We start from the raw sequence: 14,053 nt of genomic DNA on the forward strand, positions 1-14,053 counted from the left end.
CGCCCCACCCCGCCCTGGACCGCGGCCCTCAGCCCGAGGACGGGCCCGTCCTGCAAGGACACGGTGCCGGGGGCAGCCACGTGTCCTGTCCCGTCCGCCAGGCGCTCTCAGCGTTCTGGGCGCCCGCTCGCCGCACACGTCTGTGTTTATCAGTCCCGCTGCCTGTGAACTGGCTGACGGCGCTGCGGGGGAGAGCTGGGTGGGGGGCAGGGCATCTGATCACGCGCCCCCGTCCCCCGATGCCGTGTGCCGTGAGGGGGCCCATGCCCTGCTGCAACTAGCAGCCTTCCCTGTAGACCTGCTGCTCTTCCTGGCGAGCTCCACCTGGCCGCACCCAGCCAGGCGCCCGTCTCTCACCCGTCCTCACATCCACTGCAGACTGGGGGTCCTCTGCTCGCCCTCCGCACCGCTGCCCCCTTCCTTTCCAGCCCCGCTGCCCCGCCCGTCTCCTCGCCATCTTGCTCAGGCTGTGACTCCAGCGCCGTGTCATGTGGAAACCCTAATAGAGGACATTTCATCTGGCCCCTTAGAGGAAAGCGTCAGATTTCACCATTAAACCTGTTTACCAGTTTCTTATAGCTACACTTTATATGCCTAAGAATGTTCCCTGATCCTAATTTACTAAGAGTTTTTATTGTGCATGAATATTAAAGTTTATTGAAAGCATTTTCCGCCTCCACTAAAGTGATTAAACGGTTCATCCCTTTGTCCTGTTAATGTAGTGAAAGACACTGACATGGAAATGTTTTCCCAACCTCCCATTACCAGACAAAACCTAATTTTATTATCACGTATTATCCTTTTAAAGTATTTTAAAAGCACCCAACCTGCCCTGCAGTCAGGGTGTGTTTCCTGGAGGAGGTGACATTTGGGGCCCTTTGGGGTGACACCAGAGAGAAACAGTATCATGGAGAAACTAAGCCTGTGCCCTACGGGGCTCTTGTAGACCTAAACATAAACCCCAAACCTACTAGCGGGCAGGCAAAGTCCTCCTTGCCTCTCACCATGAAATGGGCTGGACTGGAGCGCGGGGCGGCTGTGCAGGACGCGAGAGGATCAGGACCCTGTGCATGGGGGCATGTGCTTGCCGGCCAGGGCTGAGCTGGATTCTGTGACAGAGTCCTCCACCCCCTGCAGCCCCTGGCTTTCGAACTCAGTGGCATGGACAGCAGGAACAAGCTGGCCGGGCCACTCACTTCCGCCTGCTGGGTCTCCTGGAGCTCCGAGGCCCGCCTGCCTGCCCGTCCTGGCATGAAGGTGATCCCCCGTTGGAACTGCCTCTTTGAAGATTAACTGCAGCGGACTCCGGCACACATTCTAATACTGTATTTGGGCAGGAAGCATCAATGAGTCCGGCCTTCGAGGGCTGCGCTGTGTCCTGGCCTTGGTCCATGGCAGTCGACTGCTGCCAAGGGTCCAGGTCATCCCGAGCTTCAAGAGGGCTCTCCTGGATGCCGTCCAAGCTGGCCATTATCTTGACAATGTGTTTGTGTTTAGGTGGGGTTGGGTCTAAAAATAGGGCTGGAGAGACGGCAGTGAGGCTGGTATCAACGGGGCCGGAGGCAGGTTTGGGGCTCAGAACAAGGCCCCTGGGAGGTGAGGACAGTTCTAGAGCACACTCTCCACCGACCCCTGGGCTTGCCCTGAGCATGTCTCCTTCTCCCCACCACCACCACCACCACCATCACCATCACCATCACCACCACCACCACCATCACCACTATCACCACCATCACCATCACCACCACCACCACCACCATCACCACCATCACCACTATCACCACCATCACCATCACCACCATCACCATCACCATCACCACCATCACCATCACCACCATCACCACCATCACCACCATCACCACCACCATCACCACCATCACCACCACCATCACCATCACCACCACCACCATCACCACCACTATCACCACCATCACCATCACCACCATCACCATCACCACCATCACCACCATCACCATCACCATCACCACCACCACCATCACCACCATCACCATCACCATCACCATCACCACCATCACCATCACCATCACCATCACCATCACCACCATCACCATCACCACCATCACCACCACCACCATCACCACCATCACCATCACCACCATCACCACCACCACCATCACCACCATCACCATCACCACCATCACCATCACCATCACCACCATCACCATCACCATCACCATCACCACCACCACCATCACCATCACCATCACCACCACCACCACCATCACCACTATCACCACCATCACCATCACCACCACCACCACCACCATCACCACCATCACCACTATCACCACCATCACCATCACCACCATCACCATCACCATCACCACCATCACCATCACCACCATCACCACCATCACCACCATCACCACCACCATCACCACCATCACCACCACCATCACCATCACCACCACCACCATCACCACCACTATCACCACCATCACCATCACCACCATCACCATCACCACCATCACCACCATCACCATCACCATCACCACCACCACCATCACCACCATCACCATCACCATCACCATCACCACCATCACCATCACCATCACCATCACCATCACCACCATCACCACCATCACCATCACCACCACCATCACCACCATCACCACCATCACCACCATCACCATCACCATCACCACCACCACCACCATCACCATCACCATCACCACCACCACCACCATCACCACCATCACCACTATCACCATCACCACCACCACCATCACCACCATCACCACCATCACCATCACCATCATCACCATCACCATCACCACCACCACCACCATCACCACCATCACCACTATCACCACCATCACCATCACCATCACCATCACCACCATCACCATCACCACCATCACCATCACCATCACCACCACCACCATCACCACCATCACCACCATCACCACCATCACCACCATCACCACCATCACCACCATCACCATCACCATCACCACCATCACCATCACCACCATCACCATCACCACCATCACCACCACCATCACCATCACCATCATCACCATCACCATCACCACCACCATCACCACCACCACCATCACCATCACCACCATCACCATCACCACCATCACCATCACCACCATCACCACCACCACCATCACCACCATCACCATCACCATCACCACCACCATCACCACCATCACCATCACCATCACCACCATCACCATCACCACCATCACCATCACCACCATCACCACCACCATCACCATCACCATCATCACCATCACCATCACCACCACCATCACCACCATCACCATCACCATCACCACCATCACCATCACCACCATCACCATCACCACCATCACCACCACCACCATCACCACCATCACCACCATCACCACCACCATCACCACCATCACCACCACCACCACCACCACCATCACCATCACCATCACCACCACCACCACCATCACCACCATCACCACTATCACCACCATCACCATCACCACCATCACCATCACCATCACCACCATCACCATCACCATCACCACCACCACCACCACCATCACCATCACCATCACCACCATCACCATCACCACCATCACCATCACCATCACCATCACCACCACCACCATCACCACCATCACCACCATCACCACCATCACCACCATCACCACCATCACCACCATCACCATCACCATCACCACCACCACCACCATCACCACCATCACCACCATCACCACCATCACCACCATCACCATCACCATCACCACCACCACCACCATCACCACCATCACCACTATCACCATCACCACCACCACCATCACCACCATCACCACCATCACCATCACCATCATCACCATCACCATCACCACCACCATCACCATCACCACCATCACCATCACCATCACCATCACCATCACCACCATCACCATCACCATCACCATCACCATCACCATCACCACCACCACCACCACCACCACCATCACCACTATCACCACCATCACCACCACCACCATCACCACCATCACCACCACCATCACCATCACCATCACCATCACCACCACCACCACCATCACCACCATCACCACCATCACCACCATCACCACCACCACCATCACCATCACCACCATCACCATCACCATCATCACCATCACCACCACCACCACCATCACCACCATCACCACCATCACCACCACCACCATCACCATCACCACCATCACCATCACCATCACCATCACCACCATCACCACCATCACCATCACCACCACCACCACCACCATCACCATCACCATCACCACTATCACCATTACCACCATCACCATCATCACCACCACCATCACCACCATCACCATCACCATCACCACCATCACCATCACTATCACCACCACCACCATCACCACCATCACCATCACCACCATCACCATCACCACCATCACCATCACCATCACCACCATCACCATCACCATCACCACCATCACCATCACCATCACCATCACCATCACCATCATCACCATCACCACCACCATCACCACCACCATTACCATCATCACCACCACCATCACCATCACCATCACCATTACCACCATCACCATCATCACCATCACCATCACCACCATCATCACCATCACCATCATCACCATCACCACCACCACCATCACCACCACCATCACCACCACCATCACCACCACCATCACCATCACCACCATCACCACCATCACCATCACCATCACCACCATCACCACCATCACCACCATCACCATCATCACCATCACCATCACCACCATCACCACCACCATCACCACCGTCACCATCATCACCATCACCACCATCACCATCACCTCCACCACCATCACCATCACCACCACCATCACCTCCACCACCATTGTCTTCATCTATGTTTCTCAAGAATCCACCTGCCCAACCACCTTCTATCATCAAAACCCAAGCCTAGGGGGCTTCAGATGCCCTGGCCCGGGTGTGGGAAGAAGTGGTCACACAGCAGTGGGGACCTTCTTCAGGCAGTTGGACTCTGTCCACCCCTGAGAAACTTTGAGGCTCACACCCTGAGACCCAGCAGTTACACTCCCCAGTTACTGTGTCCAGGGAGACATGTCTGTGAAGCCACATGTGCTCTTGGGAGCGACAGCGTCTTGCAGCTGGCCTGAGCCAGATTCTGTCTCGGAGGTGACGGGGAACTGTGGTCACCTCCCAACGTGCCCCGGCAGGTCACCCACCAGCCTCTTCCTGGGGCCACTTGCCCTGGTAGGAGGCCCCTGGGCAGGCCCCACCGTGGCCCACTCCACCCCCTACACAGTGAGTGCTGCCCTTCCCCAGCCTCAGACTCTCTGCAGGCCCAATTGCTGCCCTCCAGGCTCATGGGGTGCTGGCCCAGGTGCACCCTCCGAGTTTCTGTGGCTAGTGCCGTGGCACCTCAAACTCCCCGTGACGGATCCCGCCCCTCAGCCAGGGGACACCTCCGCTGTCTGCTGTGGCCACCTTCTCAGGCCAAAGGGACGTCGTGGCAGTGGTGCCCAGCAAGGATGGGGCAAGGGAGGCCAGGCCAGGTGGCTCTCAGCCAGGAGCACTTCCAGCTTTTGTCTCCATGGGGCCACTGGAGGTGTGCCCAGCTTCCCCAGCAGCCCAGTGGGATGGAGCCCTAGGTGCCCACAGCCGAGCCCTGCTCTGAGAGGCACCTGCTCTCCTCTCCCCTCCCCTTCTCTGCTTGCTAGGGTCAGCCCAACACCCTTCCCCAGAAGAGGACCACGAGGAAAGGACAGTGACGGAGGGTAGGGGTCCAGGACATCAGCACAATGGCCAGGGAGTGAACACTGGGGCCCCAGGAATCACAGGATGGAGGGCTTCCTGGAGGAGATGGCCCCAGAGCCAGACTTGAAGGCTAGCGGAGTATGGAGGTACGATGTCCTGGGGCCTCCCAGGCCTTCTCACTGCGGGTCTGTGGACAGAGGCGTCTCTGAAGCACTGCAGCTGGGGCTCTCCGGTGGTTACCACCACCTATCTGGGGTCCTTTAAGTGGACGGCCCCAGCTGGAGAAATGACCCCCTCTCGGCCCATCCAGGCTGTTGGAGATGGGCTGCTTCCCAGCGCTGCAGATGGGACACGCAGGGGCCCGCTCCCTGCAGGCCACATCGGGTTTCACTGCGGGACTAGGCCCCTTCAGAGTCCCTGGACTGGCCAGAGCCAAGAGGGGCTCACGACACCTGCCGGGGCACCTGGCCTCTGACCCAGCCCTGCCTCGAACCCGCCACCCCGTCCCTCCGCTCGCCCCTCTCTCTTTCTTCCTTAAAGGGAAGGCTCATTGTCCCTCACCAGTGTGAGGCGTCAGGCCGTTCACCGTGGGACGGGAGCTGCAGCACGAACCCAGAGGCGCCCGCCACGTGGGCGCAGCAGCCTGTGTCCCCCGAGCAGCCTCGTCTTCTCTCGTCCTCACGACAACCCGCTGGGCCTAGCCTGGGGCGCAGGGGCCTGCCCTCCCTCCTGGCGGTGGGGCACAAGCTGGGCCTCATCCAGCAAGCTCCCGGACAGCTGGGTCTGCTTTTGCCTGAATCTGCACTGAGGGGTCTATGGGGTGAGCCTCAGCCCTGCTGTCGCCCCACATCCCATGGCATGAAGCCTCTCTCCACAACGTCAGTTCCCACCCTGCTCCCCAAAGTGGGGGCTCCGTGCCAGGCCCATGGCCTCCCCGAGGCTGCTGCTGGGCCTGTCTACCCCTGGATGGTCCCGTGCCCACTTGGTGTCCACGTGGTTGTCCAGCTGCCCCCGTCTTCACCGCCCTGCCCACCCCCCACCTGAGTAGGGGAGCCCTCCAGCCTAGATTCAGCAAGGGGCCAGCACGGCCAAGCACTCAGGTTACAGGAGTGACGCCTGCAGGTCAAGATGACAGCCGGCACTGGGGCGGGGTCTGGGCTCCATGCAGGACACAGGGGTGGTGCCCCCGGAGTTGCCAGCAGGCCCGAGTCAGACTCTGGGGAGAGGGAGCAAGGCGCCCCTCCTCTGGACAGAGCAGGGACCCTGGGAGGGCAGGAGATACACCCAGAAGTGCCCCTGGGGGGAGCCAGGGAGCGGGACCCAGGGACGGGTCATCACAGACGGGGCAGGGCAGCGCCTGGGACGGCCCCCAGCCCGCTACAGCCCAGCGGCGGACACCTGGGCCGATGCCCGCAAACGGCTGCCCGCTGCACAGCCAGGGTAAGGACACCCAAGGCCCAGGTCAGGGCCTCTGCCACTCTGGGTCTGCAGCCTGAGAACAGTCAGGGTCACCTGCAGGCAAGCGGTCAGCTGTGCCCAGCGCATGCTCTCAGCTAGCGCTCCCCATTCCCCACCGAGTGGGTCCCCGTCCCAGGGAGGCAAGAATGGCCCCACGCACTCAGCCCACAGCTGCGCAGAGCTGCCACGGGCGCCTGGCCCTCGCCCAGTGGCCAGATGGCCAGGCCGTGCTCCTGAGGCTGGCAGGCCCGTGGGTGAGGTAGCGTCTGGCCTGCATGGTGAGGGCACTAATGGCCGTGGGTGGTGCCAAGGACAGGCCTGAGGGGGCTGCACGGGACCGCGGCCCCCTACAGCAGGAGGGGAGGCCGGGGCTGGCCCCGTGGGAGCCAAGGCAGGTGCGGGAGGGCCCAGGCCCTGGCACCAGCCAGCGGATGGGTGAGGAGCATGAAGGGTGAGGTCGGGGGACGCGGGTCACTTGTTTACAACAAAACACCTGAAGTGGGAGACGCAGCCTGCTGGGGGCAGAGGGCCGCCGGACGCCCTGGGGCCGGGCAGGCAGGACTGGAGGGGATGCCATGGGGTCGGGGGGGGCCCGCGGGTGTTGCCAGCTGCTGTGCAGACGGCTGTAGGCAGTGGGCCCTGCTGGGGCTTGAGCCCACGGCCCCAGAGCGCCCTGTCCAGAAGCCACTACTTCCCAGGAGGCCCAGCGTCCATCAAGGCAACAGGTTCTAGGCAGGGGCCTGGGCAGGCCACCCAGGGCTGCCCCTGACCACAGACAGGGACGTCCCGAAGGCCTGGGGGGGCAAGGGAGCAGGGCAGAGGTGCCATCACAGGCCTTGGTCTCCCAGGGCCCCAGGAGGGCCACAAAGGAGTGTGCCCTTTGGCTTGAGGGACACGAGGGCCCTCCTCTCGTGGGTGGACGGAGGGTGACTGGGACGAGCTCATGACGGCTCCCTGCAGCCCTGGGGAGGGGCTGGGGTGCCCGGGGCAGGGGGGCAGCCAGGAGGTCACCGCCCACGTGACACCCCCCGCCCTGAACACGCTCACGGTCCCTCGGGCCCGGACCGCCTGGGCAGCCGCACAGGCCCCCCCCAACCCCACCCCCCGCCCCAGGGAGCCTCTGCCTCCCCCATCTGGCCCGGCCCCACACAGGCGGTGTCCGAGTCTGCGTCCGGGGATGGGAACAAGAACACCATGTCCACGGGTCGGGACGTCGGGACCTGTCCTCCCAGGCCGGGTGTGGCCACCGCCCTCCGGGATCCAGGGGTCAGGGCCTAGGTGGGGCCTCACGGGAGTCTCAGTGTCTGGGCTGACAGAGGACCCGGGCCCCCGAGAGGCCTGGTCCAGGGGAGGGTGGTGGGAGCACCAGGGCAGGCCTTGGTACAGAAGCCTCCCCCAGGTCAGCGCAGGCGCCCAGACCTCCCAGGCCCTGACCGTGCTGCTGGCCCTGCCCGGGCCAGAGGCACAGAGCCACCCCGCCCGCCCGCCATAAGTGCACTCCCGGGGGAAAGGCTGGTCCTCGGCCCCGTGTGGCCTCTGCCGGTGCCCTCCTCAGGGTCTGCCCCAGCCAGGCCCAGTGACATCCTCCTCGTGTCTGGACAGCAGGACCACCAGGGGCCTGCTGGGCAGACCCAAGCTCACGGTCTGGCTCCCGTCCACCTACTTCCCAGAAGGCACGGGTCCCCTGGCCCGGTCCTGGCCAGCTGACTAGACTCGGACCGGGGTGGTCCCAAGAAGACTGGAGGAGGAACAGGGCGGGGCTGGGAGGGCAGCCCTCTTGGAGGGGACAGCCACACCCCACTTCTGAGGAAGCTCCTTGTCCACCCCAGGCCCAGCCCCTGGGGTCTGGTCAACGGGGCTTCCCAGGTGGGCTGCAAGGGGCCTCAAGTGTCGGGGCCACCAAGGGTCCCAAGTCTCTGACAGCCTGACAGCAAATACGAGGCCTGACTCGTGCCACTAAGTGTCCCTCGTTATTGCTTTGATTTTCAAAGTCTCTCCCCCTCTCTTCTTATGTGGACACTGAGGCCCAAGGCCCGAGCCCAGAACCTCCTCCCTGGGCTCACGGCTATGACACCCCGCTCAGGCCCAGGTGGGCAGAGCCCACGGGAGGTTTGCCCCAGGAGGGCCCCGAGACCCAGCCCGAGGCCGCGGGCGGGAGGCAGCGAGCCCTCCAGCCCCCACTCCCGTTGAAGGGGGGGTCTGAAGCCACCACTGCTAAGTGTGGGGACCCTCCTGGGGCGCCCACCTTCCCAGCCCAGCTCGGGAGCTCTGCTGGAGACTGGGGGGCAGCGGGGGCTCCCTGCTATGAGCGGGCTTGGCAGCCTCTCCCCAGGCTGGGGACTGTGTCCTGATTCCTCCACCAGATGCAGCAGATGTGAGGCCAAAACCCACTTCCCCCATCGAGAGACCCGGAGCGAGGGCCAAGGCTCCTCTGTATTCTGAGAAAAATACCACTGGTCCCTCCGGTCTGGTCCCTCCGGTCTGGTCCCTCCGCCCCCGCCTTGGAACAAGCACCCCCTCGAAACGCAGGGGGAGGGCAGAGCCGCGCTCGGGCCCATCTGCCCTCGGGCCTCTGGACGGGTTTTCTCCAAGTTACGGCCAATTCCCAGCAACGGCTGTGAGCAGCGCGGACAAAGACTTGCTGGTCCCTGAAGGTGACCCTTCCCAGCAGGGGCTGGGCCTGGGGGCTCCCTGTGCCGCCCGAGTCTCCCCTGTGCTGGCTGTGGCCCTGGGTAAGCCGCCCACCCTGCTGGGCCTCGGGGTCCCCGCTCTGTAAACAGGCTCCTCGGGAAGTCGGCCCCTCGGGCACCCAGCCCACCTCATGCTTGTTGGGCAAATATTCAAGGAAAAAGAAGAGCCGGGTCGGGTTGGCGTGGGGAAGGAAGACTAAGGAGGACTTCCCGGAGGAGGAGGCCTGCAGCTGAGCCTGCCGGGGACAGCAGGGTGAGGGGCCAAGGCGCTGCGGGCCCTCGGGTGCTGGGAGCAGGGCGGGCGCCGGCGCCAGCGCGTTTCCGGAGCCGCTGCCCGTGACACCCGCGTCTCCGCCAGCGGCCTGGCGCGTGCGCTGCCGAATCCGCTTCCTGCTTTGGTTTCATTTGTGTTTTTCCCTTTCTGTAAAGGAAAAACAGCTGCAAGACCAAGAGAGAACTTCTGACTCCACGGCCTGCTCACGGGCTCAGGACGGCCCGCGGCCCTCCCCGAGGCCGGGAGCCCAGCCGAGGCCGGGTCTGTCCGCAGGGCCCCTCCCGGGGCGGCCTGACCGACCTGCGCAGCCGGGCTGGGCGACTCTGCTCACCACAGACCAAGTGGACACAGCCCAGGTGCCTGCCCGGGAGGCGGCAGAGCGTCGGCCTGGAGGGGACCCTCGCCCAGCGCAGGGCACCCTCAGACGGGCACCGAGTGCACAAAGCCAGCCTCCCTGTTGCCTCCCTCCCAGGCTGGGCTGGTTGACCACCCGTCTGACAGCTTGGACGGACTTGAGAGCCCCTGGCATCCTGGTCACAGACGCAGGGAGGAACCAGGCCGGCAGGCCCAAGAGGCGAATCTGGGCTCTCTCCGGCTCACCCCGCGGTGCCCACTCTCTGCAGCCGTCCGTCTCTGAGTGCCGCCGCCCTTATAGCCCCAGCTCCAGGCCCAGGTGTGCCCATTCACCAGGCCCGCACCCGCCCCAGGTGTGCAGCATCAGGCTGCGTGCCCGCCCGCGCGCCTCCCGTGTCAGCGCAGTGAAGGCCGCAGGTGGTGGCCGCAGAGGCCGGCGGCGTGACAGTCTCATCAACTCACCCTACACCCTCAGAGACACCCACGGCACCGGCACATCACGGTGGTGACAGGCAGGTGCCATCGGGCAGGCACCCACCTGGGGGTATGGTGTCGGGTAAGGTAAAAAGCATCAGGCTTTTCCGCCCTCGCGCCATGAGGCATGATAGACCCTTGCGGTCCTGAGTGCACGCCTGACGCCAGCACCTGGAGCGGGGGGTGGGCCTAGGGAGATGGGCTTCACCTGGGCTGAGACTGGGCTTTTAGGGGCGACGTCACGGGGACGCCAGCAGAAGCCGAGAAAGAAGCAGAGGAGCAGGAGAAGAGAAGAGCAGAGAGAACGTGAGAGGTCGCCGGGGACCCCAGAGTGAAGACTTGCTGGGGGCTGGGACGCCTGCCCGCCTCCCGGCCCCCCGGCACCCCTGCCTGCCGTGTGCCTGGTAAATCCCAATAAAAGCCTACAAAAGCCACCGAGGGCTCCGGGACTCTCTCCTCCTTTCCCCGGTCCGCTGGATCATAGAAAACCTGCTCAGTGCCCTTCCTGCCTCCACACAGGGCCTGCCTCTACCCGTGGCCCCAGAGCCTGCCCCAGGACACCTGCTGGAGGGAGAGGGCCCGCATTCTCCACCCTGGGCCACTCCAGGAGCAGAGGTAAGGCGGGAGGGGCAGGGGCCGGGTGGGTGCCGGGGAGAGGCCTGTGCCCCCGCTGTGGGAAGCGCATGGGCTTCCTGGGGGCCAGGGGCCAGACAGGAGCAGCTGGCCTGAGCCAGGCCCGTGCCCTCGGGGACTGAGGCTGGGGGACGAAGGGCAGCCAGAGGCGCGGCTGGCCCTGGGGCAGGGGCGGAGCCGGAGGGGGAAGCCCAGGTCTAGCAGAGTCATGTCCCCCATGCTTCGGCTATGCCTGGTGAAGCCCTACAGGGGTCCCTCCCCAGCAACACCCTGACACCCCCAGAGATGGGGCCTGATGCCCGCTGCACAGGGGACTTCGAGCGTGACCGTGGGGTTTGCTGCAGAGACAGGGGCAGCGGCCGGGCAGGAGCTGGGGCTACAGGACACCCCCTCCAACCACGGCCCCCAGCAGCAGGGCTGGAGTTGTGGGGGGAGCAGCACCCTAGCTCTCCACTCCCGCAGCCGACCTGCTGCAGCTGGCCTGGAGCCCGGGGAGGGGCTGAGACGGAAAACAAGATTGAGATGAAAGTGCTAATTGGGGCGACTTTCCACAACCCCGGTGGCCGCCCCGACCATGGGTGATGTGAGCACTGGATCGGGGTCCGGCCCTCCTGGGCGCAGGGCGTGTCCTCACAGGCGTCCTCCGTGTGTGTCTGTGCCCTGCTCTCCCTGGGGGCCCGCCAGGTGGGGTCAGGGCCCGCCCAGTGGCCCCATCTTGCCTCTGCAAACAGCCCCGTGCTGGGCAATGGCTGAGCAAGGCGTGTGCGTCCCGAGGCTGAGCCAGGTGGCCGCTGCCCCGCAGCAGGGTCTGCGCCTGCCCGCGGCGGCTGGGCACTGGGGGCACGTGCCGCCTGCCGTGCCAGCTCCATATTTACACCCTCAGGCTCAGGTTTCTGCTCTGACGCGGTGACTTCAGATGGAAAATATACTGTTCGTCTCCTGCCAGGGTGGAAAGTTGTGAAATGCCAGGCGCTTCCCTCATCGGGGGCCGAGCCAAGCTGGGCTTCCGCACGGAACCCGGGGGTGGTGGCCGCGCGTGCCGGCTCCAGACAGCACTGGGCCCGAGGCTTCCCAGGGCCCCGCCGGGGCAGGCGCCCAGCAGTTGGAGCAGCGCCCCAGAGCCTCCCGGTCTGGGGGCCCGGCCGTGGTGGGAGGGGCTGTGGGTTTGGGCTCTCGGACTCTTCCATTTCAAGAAGGAAAGTGAGGCAAGGGGGTGTGCTGGCCGACCTGAGCAACCTCGCTCCCAGAGCTGCAGACTCAGCGCCTGTTCCCATGGCAGGAGGGACAGGCGGGCAGTAGAGGCAGGTGTCCGGGACTTGGTGTGCGTGTCCCAGGCAGGTGGAAGGGACAAGCCAGGGGGCTCCAGGGTCCGTCTGCCCCCTGCAGCCACGTCCAGCCTGCATCGAGACGTGGACACAGGCCCCGGGGCACAGGAGAGGGTCTGGTTCTCTCTGTGATGTTTGTACTGTGACCTGGACGAGAAAGCGCTGCGCAGGAGCCGGGTCCTCACCAGGACCCGCATTGGGGAGTGGGTATCAGGGAGAGTGGCTGCAGTCGGGCCAGCACTGGGCAGCGAGGACCCAGGGGCTGTGCTGGGCTGGACGTTCTCGTCTCCCCCTCCTCAGTGTCTCCCCTATAGCCAGGAGGCGACAGCTCCAGGGTGGTGCTCAGCCTCACCCCAGGCCCCCTCCCGGCTGGCCACGGGAGCACTGGTGGCCGAGAGGACCTTTGCTCGGAAGCCGTGACCCCAGCCGGGAGGGGGGACGAGCCCTCTGTGAGCACCAGGCGTGTCCCGCCCAGCTGTGGCATCAGGCCGGCCCGGGCTGCGGGCGCCATCTCTGCGCTGGTCTGGAGGCCGTCTGGGGCCAGCTGGTCTCAATGACCACAGCCCATGGCCATCAGAGCCACATGCCCAGCTGCCCCAGCCCTCCCCGGCCTCCCCCACCAGGCCCAGCCGCCCTCACTGCCCCCTTTCCCGGCCAACCAGTGTCCAGCCCCTGCCTGCTGGTCCTGAGTGCAGGAACTGGCCGTGTGCGGCACCCCAACCAGAGCCCCATGTGGAGAGCGGCCTGTGGCCCCTCAGCTGCCCCCAACCCCCAGTGCGGTGGGGCATGGGCCCAGTGGGAGGCCAGGGCAGCAGCACAGTGGCACCCAGCCCTCCCAGACCTCTCGAGCGCCCATGCGGCAGCTCCGGGGCCAGGATGGCTGGTGCCCACTTCCAGGCCTGATGCCCCAGCCGGGCAGCACCCCCAGCACCATGGCCTCTGCACTCGCCCTGCAGCCCAGGAGAGCACAGAGGACCCAGAGCCTCACGAACCCCACAACCCCATCGCGGTTGGTAGGTCCCTGGCCCAGGGCTGCTGAGCAGGCCCTTAACAGAAGGGGTCCTTGGAGGGGCCGGGGCAGCACGTGGACCCCAAGC

Source organism: Talpa europaea, assembly GCF_964194135.1.
Source record: "Talpa europaea genome assembly, chromosome: 5".
Lineage (NCBI taxonomy): Eukaryota > Metazoa > Chordata > Mammalia > Eulipotyphla > Talpidae > Talpa > Talpa europaea.